The sequence below is a fragment of the Aphelocoma coerulescens genome (genome assembly GCF_041296385.1).
Source record: "Aphelocoma coerulescens isolate FSJ_1873_10779 chromosome W unlocalized genomic scaffold, UR_Acoe_1.0 ChrW_unloc_scaf_3, whole genome shotgun sequence".
Lineage (NCBI taxonomy): Eukaryota > Metazoa > Chordata > Aves > Passeriformes > Corvidae > Aphelocoma > Aphelocoma coerulescens.
In genome coordinates this window covers 4,162,318-4,177,793 of record NW_027184082.1, presented here as the reverse complement: position 1 = coordinate 4,177,793, position 15,476 = coordinate 4,162,318, and the positions used below count along the sequence as shown (strand labels likewise).

General features: G+C 47.8%; 1 pseudogene; it reads left to right on the top strand.

The window, feature by feature from the left end:
• The first annotated feature begins 6,615 nt into the window (after window positions 1-6,615).
• Window positions 6,616-10,792, top strand: LOC138102859 (uncharacterized; annotated as a pseudogene).
• The last annotated feature ends 4,684 nt before the right edge of the window (window positions 10,793-15,476 follow it).

Below are 15,476 nucleotides of genomic sequence, written 5' to 3'. Positions count from 1 at the left end.
ATCTCAACTTACCCCTGAATGCTAAATAGAGTAGGCCTACCAGCAGCAGTTGGTTAGAACTCAGAGGGAATCTAAACCCTTCGAAAATTGGTGGGGTGGGCCCAAAGAACTGGTTGAGGGGTTGGGAGAAAACTTCCTCTGGTGTCATTTCCTCACAGAAGGTACCATTTTTAACATAACCCCAGAAACATGCATTTAGTGTGTGATAGCCCTTTATCCATGTGCCCACCTTCCAGAGGAAGTTAAAAGCCCATGAATTCCTCACCTTCTCGACCCATAGCGCAAGCTGGATAACAGAAATGGTAGCCTTGATCAGAGGACCCATGTTTAGGTAAGAAGCTGAAAGGGGAAGAATATAGCCACGACCACCTGCCACCCGAACCCGGGTAAACTAGACCACATATTGCTGCCTAACAAGGTTCCTATATCCAGCACACAAAATTAAGTTACCCAAAAACTGTTTTTCCTTTTTTCACCCCTTTTCTCTTAATGGTCTCAGGCCCCACGGTTGGGGGCCAAGATCTGTCTTGGTTTGAAAGACAGGTGTCTGCCAAGGAAGGCAGGCGTCTCCCTTGGAATGGAAGAAAAAAAAAAATTGCAACGCCCTTCCCTACGAATTATTATAATTTTGCAATCAAGGGGCTTTCAGGCAAAGATATGAGGAACAGGAATAACAGTTCTTTACTATTATATATACGTGTGTGTCAAACAAACAACAATAACTATGGCAGTAACAGCAAACAATCACAAACCCAGTCCCAGCCTTCTCAGCTGTCAGGCCCTTTCCATTTGGGTGCAGTTCCAGTCACAGCAGGTGGCTCCCGGTGAACAGGGCAGGTGCGATGGTTCCCCTGCGGCTGCAGGGGGCGCTCCAGAGTGACCTCAGGGAGCATGCGGCAATGGTGCCCTGGGATCCCAGGGAGGGATGGGACAAAGGCTTCACAAACTCCTTGGGCAGCCGATCCCAGTGTCCAGCTGGACCCTCGGAAACAGCAGGCTGGAACAGCAGGGACGAGCACAAATCCTGGGTGGCAGACGAGATGTATCCAAACTCTGGAGCTGCGGTGGGAACCCCCCGGAGGTCTGGGCAGGCAGGGGAGCACGGCTATAGCATATTGAAGGCTCGAAGCAACAGCGGGGGCAGGGCGGCCATGGCCCAGCTCCCAGTGGGGCAGGGAAGGCGGGCTTGGGATGCCGGGGTTTCTCTGGCAGACGGAAAAGCAGCTGGAGAAGCAGCCTCTATCTCTGTCCAAACACCGGGGACGGACTGTCCACACACCCAGGTGAAACAAAAGAGTAGCCAGATGCACCCCTCCTCCAATGGGTAGGTCTTTTGTTTTTCTTAAATACCCAGCAATTTGTCCCCCTAGCAACACGTATGGGGAAAATTCCTTTAATAGAAAAAAACCTAGGAGAACTCCTAAAACCCCAACAGCTTGTTAGAAGAAGAATCTGTGTATTTGTAAAAAAATTTACTAACTTTATAGAAAAGGGGGGACCGAGTAAGGGAAACAAGGGTTAAGTGAATTACTAAAGGGGCTGATTACTAAAACAATGCATATAGCTTGCCTAACATTTATTACATTTGTCAAGTAGGTAAAGGGACAATGCAAAACTATTGATAAGGAGAAACAGCTGTGACCGAAAGATCCTGCTTTGGACCCAGGAACCAGTTCAAACCAGCCTTGGGGTTTGAACTTGGGCCAGGGACTCAGGGAGCATGTACAAGGAAGCAAGGTGAAAAGTTCAAATTGAGAAAGACTCCTTACTTCATCTAAGGAAGACTCCCTACTTCATCCCAGACACCCCTGCACGAGGCACTGTGCAAGCACAAGCTATATGGAAATGACTTTGGGCTCATTATAATATGAAGTGGGCTAGGCGGGGCTAGGAAATGAATATGTATAGGCACATGTGGAAACGTAATGAATATGTAGCTTGTAACTCGATATATACCAAGCCAAATGGTATTGTTGGCATGCATGTATTTGGTGGAGCAATCCACATGCACCTCAGCGCTGGAATAAACATACCTACTTTACTACTTATTTCAGTAGTGGAGCCTTTTCCGCGTATCAAAGGTCCTCCAGGTGCAAGTATGGCAAAATGCACACATGATACAGGACTTCAACAATTTTATAAGTTTAATAAATTTGCATACTTAAAATAAATCATCCAATTAGAGGAAGAGTTAATTAAGTAATCCCCTTTTGGAGGTTAGGATTTTTTTCCCTTTTGTTTTTCTCTCTGAGAATTTTTGTCCCATTTGTTATATAAGAGATGGGAATGACAAGTATTTAAGAGAGAAAAGATGTGGCCAAGGGGGGGGGGGGGTGCAACTGGCTGCAGTCTCTTAGATGGGGAGTGAGCTTGGTAGCTGGGGGGTTTTCTCTTGGGAAGTGCAGTGAGACTTGGCTGGGGGTCAGGGGTTGGGCTCAGCCCTCTCTCGCTCTCAGGATCGTAGTGGAGACAGTTGTGGTTTTGGTGCTGGACTGCTGCTACCCGAGGCATTGGCTGCCACTGCGGAGCTTTTGTCCTTCCACTGCTTCTCCTTACTATGGGTGAGCCTCTGGTCACAAGAGCAGCTGTTGAACTGGGACCTTTTCAACACCTGACCTCATTGGGAAGGGGACCACGACCCTTTCCCCCTCTCTGGAGGGAGCGTCTCCCAGTTGCTTGTGGAAGCCCATCTGCTGCTGCCCAGCCCCGCTGTTTTCTGCCTCTGCTTTGGGCTTTTTGCTATACTTTAACTTGACACCCCGTGTCCACCCGGATCTCCGGTGGCTCCTGCTACCGCTTCGGAGATTTTGCTATGCTTTGTTTGCCACCCTGGGTGTGTCTACCTCTGCTGTTCCAGCCTGCTGCTCCGAGGCTCCTGCTACAGTCCATTTTGTCATCCAGAGTGTCACTGAGACTGGTTGCTTCCTGTGAGTTTGTAAAGGAAGCCCCTTTTCTCTCTCTCCCACTGGCTGAGTCGCCATTACCCATGTGGAGAGAGGCAGCTGAGCTCGCACCCTGCAGCCGTGGGGGAATCATCGCACTTGCCCTACCTGGCCGAGAGCAAACAACGCCCCTGCTGGCTGTGGTCATAACTACACCAAAGGGGAAAGTGCTTGACAGCCAAGAGAAAGCTGTTATTGGGTTTCTGGTTTTTTGTTTGTTGTTGCTGTTGTTGTTGTTTGTTTGTCTTTTTATACATATATATATACTAGTAAAGAACTGTTATTCCTTTTCCTATATATTTGCCTGAAAGCCCTGTAATTTCAAAATTATAATAATTCGGAGGGAAAGGGTTCATATTTTCTATCCAAGGAAGGTTCCTGCCTTCCTTGGCAGATACCTGTCCTTTAAACCAAGACATCCCCCCTTTTGGTTCTACCCCCCACTGAAGCCCCCCTAGCTTCTAGCCCCACATTTATTATGTCTATGATATATGGAAAAATTAAATGTCCTTGGTTCACTATAGAGGCAAGACTAAATAGGATTCCAGGAAGGTTAGCTTACTGTTCTAAAATCTAAGAGAAAAGGTAGGAAAAGTATTAGAGTTAGCTAAGGAGCTATATAACAATATAATAGTAGTCTACAGAGCTATGAATATATGAAAAATGTATAAAAAGAAAAAATCTTTTTGGCATCACCATCGGTCCCAGCTCAGCGCTATGGCTGCCGAAAGATATTGCAAAATTTGAGAAGTTTGGACAGGGAGAGATGGAAGCGATGAGGACTTTTGCTCCAAACGGGAAAGGAGAAAACCTCACTTCCTAGAGATGCTCCCAGAGATAGTCCTAACGATCAGGATGAGGAAGACCCTTTGCTCCCAGGGAAGGAGAAGGGCCTCTGTTTTTTGTTTCTGAACAGCTCAACCTTAAAATTGTATCCCAAAAACCTTCAAGAGGGGACCCTCGAAAGCAGTTACGGGAAAACCAATTGCTATCTGTGTGTGACCTTGAAAAGCTGCAAGTCGGGGGAAGGGACTCACATCGCAAGCAGAGAGACCTCTTCCTAAATGGACTGAACAATATTTGGAAGTGGGCGGCTGTCTCGTTGTGATACTGTTTTCATAGCAGGAGCAAGAAGAGACTTCTCTTTCTAAATGGACTGAACAAGGTTATTATGGAAGTGGTAAACAGACTGAACATCTTAAGGGTTGTCTTTTTCCATTGTCAGTGGGAGAAGGGAGGAAGGTGGGGGGAGGAGGAGAGTTCTGAAGGTGGTGTAATTTTTTTTCCCTTCTTTTAGGTCTGTTAATAAACTTCTTTATATTCTTTCAAGTTTTGTGCCTGTTTTGCATTTCTCCTAATTCTTATCTCACAGAAGATAAACAGTAATGAGTATTTTGGACCAAACCACTACACTAAATTGGTGTTTCCGCCCGGTTACAAACCCAACCCCCTACATGTACACACCTCATGCAGTTCGAAATGTGCTAAACCAGAAAGCTGAAAAATGGTTAACAGACTCTAGGATGCTAAAATATGAAGCAATTCTGATAGATAGTGATGATTTGACACTAGAAGTGAGCAAAAGTCTGAATCCAGCTCAATTTTTATATGGAGACCCAAAAGATAACCTGACACATAACTGCTTAGAAATTATCCAATACCAAACAAAAGTTTGAGAAGATCTCGAGGAACAAACCCTTTCAGAAGGAGAAATAATATATGTAGATGGTTCTTCCAGATGTGTACAAGGAAAAAGAATGTCAGGGTATGCTTTAGTTGATGGGGGGACTATGCAAACCATTGAAAAAGGAAAATTACCCTCAAACTGGTCAGCTCAGACTTGTGAATTATATGCCCTAGAAAGGCCACTGGAATATTTAGCACACAAGAAGGGAGCTATATATACTGATTCAAGGTACGATTTTGGAGCAATACATACCTTTGGAAAAAAATTGGGAAGAAAGGGGATTAGTTAATTCAAAGGGAAAGGGATTGATACATGAAGGACTTATTTTAGAGGTTTTAGAGGCATTAAAATTACCTGAAGAGATAGCTGTAGTACATATTAAAGGACACCAAAAAGGAATTACCTCAGAAATAAGAGGAAATAATTTGGCAGATCAAGAAGCTAAGAATGCTGCAGAAAATGGGATTAAAAGGGTTATGCTAATTTTGACCTCAAAGAACAAAGAATTGGAGACTCCAAAATTTAGTGAAACAGAGGAAAAAGAATTAAGATAGGGGAAAGCCAGACGAATGTGGAAAATGGCAACTTCCTGACAGAAGACAGTTACTTAATAAATCACTCACCAGAAAAATATTAGAAAACATGCATCAAAAAACTCATTGGGTTACCCAGGCGTTGAGTGATCACTTTCTAAGGAATTATGGGTGCATTGGAATTTATAGGTTAGCTAAACAAATAACTGAAAGATGTGTGGTTTGCCAAAAAGTAAATAAAAAGGTGATGAGAAAAACAACTTCAGGAGGTCGTGAGTTAGCTCTCCGACCATTTCAAAGTATCTAAGTGGACTTTACTGAACTCCCTATAAGAGACGGTCTGGAGATCCCTCATCTGCCTCACGATCATCGCCGAGGACAGAGACTGAACACAGGAGTCCTGGCCTGACTGAGGTGGGGTGTCTGCCAAGTGTTGCCTGCAGGTGCACCCGCTGGGAACTGGTACTCATTCCTGAGGAAAATTAGTGCAAGTCACAATGGACTGCGCCGTTCTTGCTGCCCAGGCGGGAAGGACTGCACTGAAGCGAAAAGGAATGACCTGTCCTTTACAGCTGTCCTGTACACCTGTCCTGTACCTGTTTTCCCAAAGCAATGGGCCCCATAACAATGGCTGTAGATTTCCCCCACCTCTTGGCCAGTTGCCCCTTGCTTCTGAAAAGGACTATAAAGGGACTTTCTGAAATAACTGAGCTCGAGATCTCCCCACGGAAAGAAGATGAATCTATTGGCAGAAGACCACGAGGACTTCGTCTCATCCGTTGGTAGCTATTGCCCCGCTTTTGTTCCTCTCTACTCTTTTACTTTGTGTTTCTTTATCTCCCTCTCTTTCTGTCCTCTATCGCATTACTGTGTTGTGGTCACTTAATAAAGGTGCACTGTTCTGATTAAAACTGAAATCTCTTGTGTCCTTTTACACTCTGAGATCTATAAATGAACCATCACGACCCTCGCTTGTATTAGCGGATTGTGACATTAAACTGGCATCACAGACAGGATATCTGACAGACAGAAGGGGTTGCAAGGTTGTGTGTAGTCCGTAATAGGGGAAGGATGTTTCATTCCAGCCGCATCTAGCCCGACACCCCGAAAAGGGTGAGCGGTGTCTAGAAGGCAAGAGGGGTGACTCGAATTTCCCGCAAACTGCACACGCCTAGGTGAAAAGCACCCCATACTCAGTTGAGGGCTCTGTCTTCAGATTTTTCACAAAAGATCTCTTAGTGTAAAAGGGGAAACTGTTTTTGTGTGTGTGTGTGAATTTGGACTGCTTGGTGTAGCAAAGAGACAACCATAAGTAACTTAAGGAGCACCTCCTCCCAAGCAGATTTGGTCTCTTCACCCACCCAGGGAAGTGAAGGGAGACACAGTGAAGCTGTGTGTCGCAGTGTGTAATTAAGTTTTTACCTCCCTGTGGTGGTTTTGCTCCCTTCATAAAATGACTGAAAACCCTAGTGCAAAAGATAAAGCTGCATTTTATGCTCTGCTAGCAAAACATAATGCCCAGCCCTCTCCGGGAGGGGAAGAATGGGCTCAAAATAACTGGTTTAATTTGGAGAATATGACTGATAGAGCATGTTCTTTACAACATGAGACAAAATTTAAATTTGGTCGAAATAAAATCATAATCTGCTCTGTTTTAGGGGCATGCCTCGCGGCAGCTATAGTTCACCACTTCAATTGATGTATTGAAGAGAAAGTAATCATAGATTCCCTTCAAAACCTAGTGGAGATTTTACAGAAACAATTAGATGAGGAAAGGAATGAAAGTCATTTGCTGCGGGCTGCTTTGAGGGAGGAAGACTAAGAATTCAAAGAATGCTGACTCACCAAAAGAGACAGAGGAAAAGGAAACTCCTCACATTAACCAAATATACCCCCAGAAAGAACTAGTGCTAGTGAAAAATTGTGGGGAAAACTGCTGCCCTCGTATGAGACCTCTGATTAAAACTGAATATAATTATACCAATGATGAAGATTTTGAACCGCATATCACCACTAAACAAATACCATACACTGCTACTGAATTGGCTAAGTTAAAAAAGGCCTACGGGCAGCTCCCCCACAAATCTGAGACAGAATATGTCTTCCGAGTGTCTCTCACTGGAGGAGACCAAATTCTATTGACTGAACAGGAGGCCAGTGGATATTGGGGACATGGAGTTTTCTTGACAACAGGAGACAAACGTAGCACATGGTCCCTGACTCAACGTGCAGCTTTCTGGGCTTGGCGACTCAATCCTTTGGAAAGGGGAGACCCTTTAGCTATAGTTGGTACCCCCGATCAACTTCTAGAAAGCATCCACAAAGCCACCTGTCTGCAAATGATCCATGAAAGGAAATTAACTCCTGGATATGAATCCCCCATGCAATTACCTGTGAAGCCCGAACTGATGACCCCTTTAATTTGAGGCCTTCCAGAATCACTCAAACCTACAGCAATTGTCCTTCAAAAAACCATAGCAGCTGTAGGTCCTGTAGAAAGGTTGGATAGATTCCTTGGAAACCCGAGCGACCGAACTGGATCTACCGATCCTGGGTTTACTACATATTCAACCCCCTCTCAGCCGCCAGGTTCACAATCGAATTCACCTGCTGGTGATCGCAAAGTTTGGACATGGAGTGAGGTTGCAAAAGATCTGATTAATTACAGTAGAAAATATGGACCTATAAAAACCCCAGAGGAAAAATCCGACAAAACAAAAGGTGTCAGGTACATTAGGGCTCCTCATAGCGAAAAGCCAGAGAATGTAAAACAGATCTCTAACCGTCAGCATTGGTGGTTGTTAGGCATCATAAAGGGGGTCCCCAGAGATGTGATGGATGGCTTACCCCTTGATAAATTGAGTAAGGTCGTGTCTAACTGGCCCTGCCGAAAACCCATTCTACCAAATCTGTCAATTCAACCCAGTGCACCTCTCCTCCCTCAGAATCTGGGCAGTGAGTCAAAGCAACCTCTCCCTCAAAGTCTGTGCAGTGAGTCAAAGCAACTTCTTCCTCAAAACCAGGGAAACTAGACCCTCCATCTCTGGTCAGTGGGAGAAGAGATGGAGTATGGGTATACCTGAGAATGCTCACTAAAAATAAAACAGGACATATAATGATCACAGCTATTACAGGCCCTAGACAGGCACCTGTAACTTTTCTGATTGACACTGGGGCACAAATTTCTGCGCTGACAAAGAAAGATGCCCAGAGGCGTGGAATTGTTCCAACAAAGAACCGATACTGTGTTTTAAATGCCTTGGGAATGACAGAATCTATGAATGTGGCCCTAGTCAAGCTCATTTTGCCTGGAGAGGAAAATCAACTCTCCATTAATATGGTGATTGGAGATATTCCAACCAATCTATTAGGGATGAATGCCCTTGCTGGGAGGCAGTGGGAGGACTCAGAGGGTCTCCTGTGGTCTTTTGGCACACCACGTTTTAATGTCAGACTGCTCCAAGCCGCACCCTCCCTACCATTCAGCAAAGTAACTAATGTGAAACAATACCCCCTCCCCTGGGTGCCAAAGAGGGCATCAAGCCAGTGATAATGGATCTGCGAGAACAAGGAGTAATAGTTAATATTCATTCTCCTTTCAATTCTCCGGTGTGGCCAGTACAAAAGCCTAATGGGAAGTGGAGGCTGACAATAGATTTTCACAGGCTAAATGCTAACACAGACCCTCTTACAGCAGCAGTCCCAAATCTAGCAGAATTAATAACATTGATTCAAGAAAAGGCTCATTCAATCATGGCAACTATAGATGTCAAAGACATGTTTTTTATGATACCTTTACAGCCAGAAGATATGGACCGTTTTGCTTTCACATGGGAAGGACAGCAATACACTTTCACTAGGCTTCCCCAAGGGTACAAACATTCCCCCACCCTGGCTCATCACGCTTTAGCCCAAGAGTTAGAAAAAATACCCAAAGCTGACAATGTAGCTGTTTATCAATACATTGATGATATCCTTGTGGGAGGAGATGAAATAGAAGAAGCGAGAGATACCCAACAGAAAATAATCTCCCACTTAGAAAGCCTTGATCTGCAAATTCCCTCAGAAAAAATCCAAAAACCTTCACAGGACGTGAAATTTTTGGGAATTTGGTGGAAGGGAGGTATGACATGTATCCCACCTGATACCCTAACCTCTTTAGATCAGATTAAAATGCCTGAATCCAAAAAAGATCTCCAACATGCTTTAGGATTATTAGTGTTCTGGAGAAAACACATCCCAGATTTTTCCATAATTGCCAGACCTCTTTATAACTTGTTAAGAAAAGGGATAAAATGGGAATGGACTGCTTCTCAGGAAGAAGCATTGCAATTGTTGATTTTTGAAGCAACAGTTCACCAAGCCCTGGGCCCTATTCACCCTACAGATCCTTTCCAGGTGGAATGGGGATTTGCCTCCTCAGGGTTGTCAGTACACATATGGCAGCAGGGTCCTGAGGGTCCGACGAGGCCTGTTGGTTTTTACTCCTGTGGCTTCAAAGATGCTGAAAAAAAGATACACTACCTGGGAAAAAGGATTGTTTGTGGTTAGCCTAGCTCTCATAGAAGTGGAGAAGATTGCACGACAGCAACCAATTGTTTTGAGACGCCCTTTGAAAGCTTTTTAGACAGTCTCTACCGGCATCCCCCCCACCTGACAGGGTGGCCCAGAGGGCCTCAGTAAGGAAGTGGTATGCTCAGATTGAACATTACTGTAGCGTCTTCTCAATAACTGAAGGAGCTGTAAAAGATCTGGCAATCCAAGAGACTGAAAGCTTAGGTGGCAGCCAAGATAAACCCTCCTCAGTCATTAAAGTAGCCCCTCCTTTTTCCCCCGAACAGTCAGGAATTCTTGGTTTACAGATGCTTCTGCCAAGCGAGAAGGAAAGGTGTGGAAGTACAAGGCTGTATCCCTAGGTAAAGGGATTCCTTGTGGGACAGGGGCATATGATACCCCTGAAAAGATTCGTCTCAAACAGCTGCCTTTACCCCAACGCTGCAGAATGTCCTGCAAAAACAGGGACGAGTCATCGCCACAGCATTGACCTGAGGGGCGCAAAGAAAAAAGGGGGTGAAGGCCTCTGGCCCACCTCCTGGTGGCCGGACAGGCAGAGTAGCCTGTTTCCGAGGCAGTGAAGAGTGGCACATGAGGCACACTTGCCGGAAAACAGTGTGGTGCCACAACTGCAAATCTGGCACCCATGCCATCATAGCATGCTTCTATGCGGGAAATGGCCAGCGCAGCATGGTGGGGCCAAGCGCCAGGATACAAGTGAGTGCCCCAAAGAGCCACGAGTCTACTGCAACCCCGGTGGTTTCCTTCAACAAAACCAGACAGCCAACCGAAGGAGCCTCGGAGTGGACGTGGAAACCTCAATAGAAGTCACACTGATGGACCACCAGGTCACCCTGATCCCAACCACAGCCAAGGGCCCCCTGTCATCAGACGGCCCTCGTCTGGGTGGCCTACTCGTGGGGCGGTCATCAACCAGCCAGCAGGGAGTAGTGGTGCTCCCTGGAGTCATCGACGCCTACTACACCGGTGAAATTAAGATCATGGCCTACGCTCTGCAACTACCTGTGGCTATCCTGCAGGGGAGTGCATTGCCCAAATCGTCCCCATTCCCCTAATGACCAACAGTGTCTGCAGCGACCACACTTTTGGGTCCTCTGGGTTCGAAGTGTTTTGGACATTGAACCTGGCCCAAAGACCTCAGCGGCAAGTGATGCTGCGAAGGGGGGCAGAAGCCATCAAAGTACAGCCGCTTTTTGACACAGGGGCCTACGTTACCATAATTAACCAGGCGGTATGGCCACCTGGTTGGGGACTGGAAAAACCAGTGGCCACGCTGGTAGGGGTGGGAGGAACACAAATCCCCCAATTAAGTGCAACCCCAATTACCCTAAAATTTGAGGACAATCAAACCTTTGTGTGTCGCCCCTATGTTATGAAGCTGCCTCAGTGTCGAAAGTGATCAGGATGAAGGTGTGGGTTCGGTCGTGCCCGGTTGGAGATGGACGGATGGAGGGAGACGAGAGATCTCTATAAGCAGGTCTTTGGAGCATGCAGTTTATTGCAAAGGGCGTGGGTACAGGGGCACTGCTTAGAGCTGCCAGCTGCAGCTCCAAGCAGGCCCAAGGTGTAGGAGAGAGAGAGAGATGAATCAAGAGCAAGAGGCTAAGAGCTAAGAGAGTAAAGAGCAAGAGAGATGAATTAAGAGGAGAGCTGAATTAAGAAGAGAAGAGAGTTACTAAGAGCGTTGAATTAAGAGGAGAGGAGTTACTAAGAGAGCGAGGTCCTTGTTACAATACAATAAATCATCTTCTGTAGTGAATATTCTAATTCTCACTAGCCAATCTAATACAAGGTACAAATCCTATAGCATTTACATACAGCCTATAAGAGTTCTTACATTACCATAGAGTGTTACATTTTAACTTCTAAAAACTACTCCTTGGACCCCTTCTGCTGAGCTAGTAGGGTCTGCTCTGACCCTTGGACCTGTCTGCAAGCAGAGGGTATTGTTCAATCAAGAGGGGATTACCTTCAGCCGGCTATACCATTGTTTTCTAGTTGTTCAGTAACTAAGACTTTATATCTCAAAGATGGCCTTCATTTCGATGTCGCTCACAGTTTTTATATTCCCAGAATCTTTTGTTAGGCAATCATATTTATAAGGCTTTCCTGTTTCATCTTCCCCAACATCTCCCCCGTTCTGATGAACAACTAAGATATTAGATACAGTCCTACTTGTTATTTTTTGCACACACTGAAGTATACAAGGTACTGCTACTAAAACTATAACTATTACTACTAGAATAATCAAACCTATTTTACAGAGTTCCCTTAGCCAAGGTGCAAAGCTCCAACCATCAAACAAACTGTCTAGCCAAGACGGGTCATCTGTTGTGATTTGGTTAGCTAGATCCCTTAGGTTTTGTAGCTGTTTGTGAATGGAAACAGAATGATCGGATAAGTTCATACAGCATAATCCTTCAAAATCTTCACAGCCATGCCCATGTGCTAATAAAAGATAGTCAACGGCAGCTCTATTTTGTAAAGTGGCATGTCTGACTGCCTCTTCATTGGTTAACAAATCACTGATCATAGTAGAGGTGGCATTTACCTCCTTGCTGAGCCAACATCCCAACTTGTTTAGCTGTTTTAATGCAATTGAGGAACTTAACTGAGGTAGAAAAATGCTTGCAACAATTGATTTTCCAGAGTTCCAAGGGTGGAAGTCATTATCACAGTCACTATCGTACTGATGTCCCCAGGAAGATCTGATCTTTCTGCTTTTCTTTTTGATTACCTCTTTGACACTGGGAGCAATAATTGTAAGTTGTCCCAGAGCACAAGGGCCACCATCTATTTTTGAAGGTATACCTTGCCAGGCCCTGTCTCCACAGATGAGCCAAATTCCTCTGGGGAATCGAATAGGAAGTTTGCTAAAACGATCTGCATGAGGTTCGTCATATATAAGAAGCTTAACTTGATTACACCAAGAAGTTACATTGCTATAAGCTGGGTGATATGGGGTAACATTTAAATGGGGACCGTTTTCTCCTTGAAAGTGAAAGAAATAGCAGGTATCCATAGTTAACGAGCCTAGGATTTCTAGCTCTTGAAGGTCAGATTTATCAATTTTAGAATTATCGATATAAGTTTGGTGTCTATGGCTGGGAGTTGGAGATACATGATGATCGTCATATGGCCAATACTTATCAAGAGTAATATTATCAAAACCTTCTGGAAGAGGTATTCCAACTAAACAGGTTGAAAAAGGTTTGTCAGGGCTTGTGTCAGATAGACAGATGGTATCGGAGCCTGCAGATTTGGCTAAAGCAACCCAGACATTTGTCTTTGGTTGATTTACAGGTAAAGCTTCACTACAAAAACTAAAACAAAAGAATAAAAGCAACATGCACGCGCGCAAATGAGAAAACTCCATTCTTTTCTTGAGCTGTTTTCAGCAGATCACTTTCTTCTAGTGATTCTGCACAGTTCAGGTCTGGGTGCTTGCTTCCTGGCTTCCACTTGCAGGGTCACTGGCTGGTGTGGTGGCATCGGCAGGCTTTGATGCGAGGTATGGCTTCACGTTTTTTGCTGGAACCCACTTGATTCCTTCACCTGTGGAAACACATGCAAACCCCTTCCCCCACATTATAAGATTGTATGGTCCTTCTATTTTTCCTGAATCTAGATTTTTAATCAAAACTGGGGGACGTTCTTTCAGTTTTGCTTTTTTTGTTGTTCAAAAAATGTCTATAAATGGGGGGATCAGGCTCTTCTGCAGAGCTATTCAAAAAATTGTAGACATACAAAGCCTTGTTCAACCTCCTTTGAGGTGTGTCCTGGGCCTCTCCCCCTTTCTGTTGATCTAAAATGCGTTTTAGGGTTTGATGTGTTCTTTTTAGGGTACTTTTTTGCAGTTGTTTAAGATACGGTGAGCAAATACCACTATCTCTTACAGCCCTTCTTAGTTCTTTAATTTCGTGAGTGGGGATGGGAACCCACGTTTTAGGACTGTCAGGCTGTTGGCTAGCTATCACAGGCTTAGCTAATAGACTTTCATCTTTACAGCTTTGGAGTCTTATTTCATGCCAATCTGTTAATTGAGAATAATCTGAGCACTTTGGAGGATTTTTTGATTCAGAAAGTAGCGCTAACAAACTCTCAGAACTCGTTTTCTCCTTATGGGTTGCAAGATCCCAGCCGCTCGCTGGCGGGACTCTGGGGCTCATTGCAAACAAATCTGGCTGCTTTTCAGGGTTTCCTGGTGTTAGATTTAAAGCATCAGCTCCGGCAGAGCGGCTCTCCGTCTCCCCTGCCACTGGAGCTGCACCATTGCCCTCCGTTCCCCCCCTGTTTGCGGCTTGTGAGGCGAGGCTGAGCTGCGCGGAGGGATGTTGCTGGGCGGCGGTAGCCGAGGGATACAGCTGCACGGTGCCGGAGGGCCCCGGCGGGGGCGGCGATGGCACTGCCGATCTCCGCGGTGGCGGACGAGGAGGCGGCGGGGCCGCGGGGGCCTGGCTCCGTGCCTCCGGCACGGCCGATCTCCGTGGCAGCGGGCGAGGAGGCGGGGAGGCCGCGAGGAACCGGCTCCGCGGCAGCGGGCGAGGGGGTGCGGGTGGCTGTATTGAAGGCGAGGTGAAAGCCGTGGGGGGCGGTGGCGGAGCTAGTCCCGTGAGCAGTGCTGTGGTTGGAGGAGTGTGAGCATACGTGGGTTGCGTCATCAGGTCAACGTGGCGGACTGTGATGGCCGCTGTCTGTGTGTCGGGGAGAGCGGGAGGTGGCAGGGCTGTCCCGTCGGCAGGAGAGGATCCCGGGGCGGCGGGAGGCGGGAGGGCCGGCGTGGAGGCGGCAGGAGTATGTTGCAGTGGGGCCATGGCGAACGGTGGGCCAGTCGGCGGCTGGACCGCGGCATGCTGCCGCTGGGAGCTTGTAGGCTGGGCTGGTGTGGCTGCCGGCGCGGCGGTGCCGGGAGACGGGGCTGGAGCAGCGGCAGGCACGGGAGAGGCAGCAGCCATCTGTGTAGGCGCTGCAGCGCCGGCACCAGGTGGCTCGCGGGGCTGGGGCGCTCCGTGTCCCACGGACGCGGACGGGACGTTGGCCACCACCGGCGCCGTGTCGGTGGCGGCGAGGGGGACCTGGGGGGCTGGAAGAAGGGTCACCGCCTGGCTTTGCGGGGGGCCGGCTATGATGGCGGCTACAGCCATAACAGGCGCGGCTGGGGGATCGGTAGGACCCGTAGGTGGCAGGGGAGCAGCCGCTGGCCCCGCGGGGCTATCGGCGGGGGGCGGGGCCACCATGATGCCAGCAGCGGGGGGCGGGGTAACAATGAGGGCAGCAGTGGGGGGTGGGGCCGCGATGACGGGAACAGTGGGGGGGCACGTGGGGGCGGGGGCAAGGGGCGGGGTCGCGATGACGCTGGAGCCGAGGGCGGGGACCGCGGGAGCCGGGGCAGCAGGGAGGAACGGGATGGGGGGGGCGGGGATGGGGGGAGCGGTGGGGGGGGTCGTAGGGTCCGGTGGGGCAGGGGTGACCAGTGCAGGGACCGCGGGGGGGTGGGGCGGGGCGGCGCGAGTAAGTCGGACCGCGGCTACCGGAGCCGCGAGAGGCGGGACAGCAGGGACTAACGGGACCGTGGGGGTGGGGATGACGGGGGCGGTGGGGGGGGCGGTGGAGTCCGGTGGGGCAGGGGTGACCGGTGCAGGGACCGCGGGGGGGTGGGGCGGGGCGGCACGAGACAGCCGGACCACGGGTACCGGAGCCGTGAGGTCCGGCGGCGGGGCGGGGGCCGTGCCCGGTTGC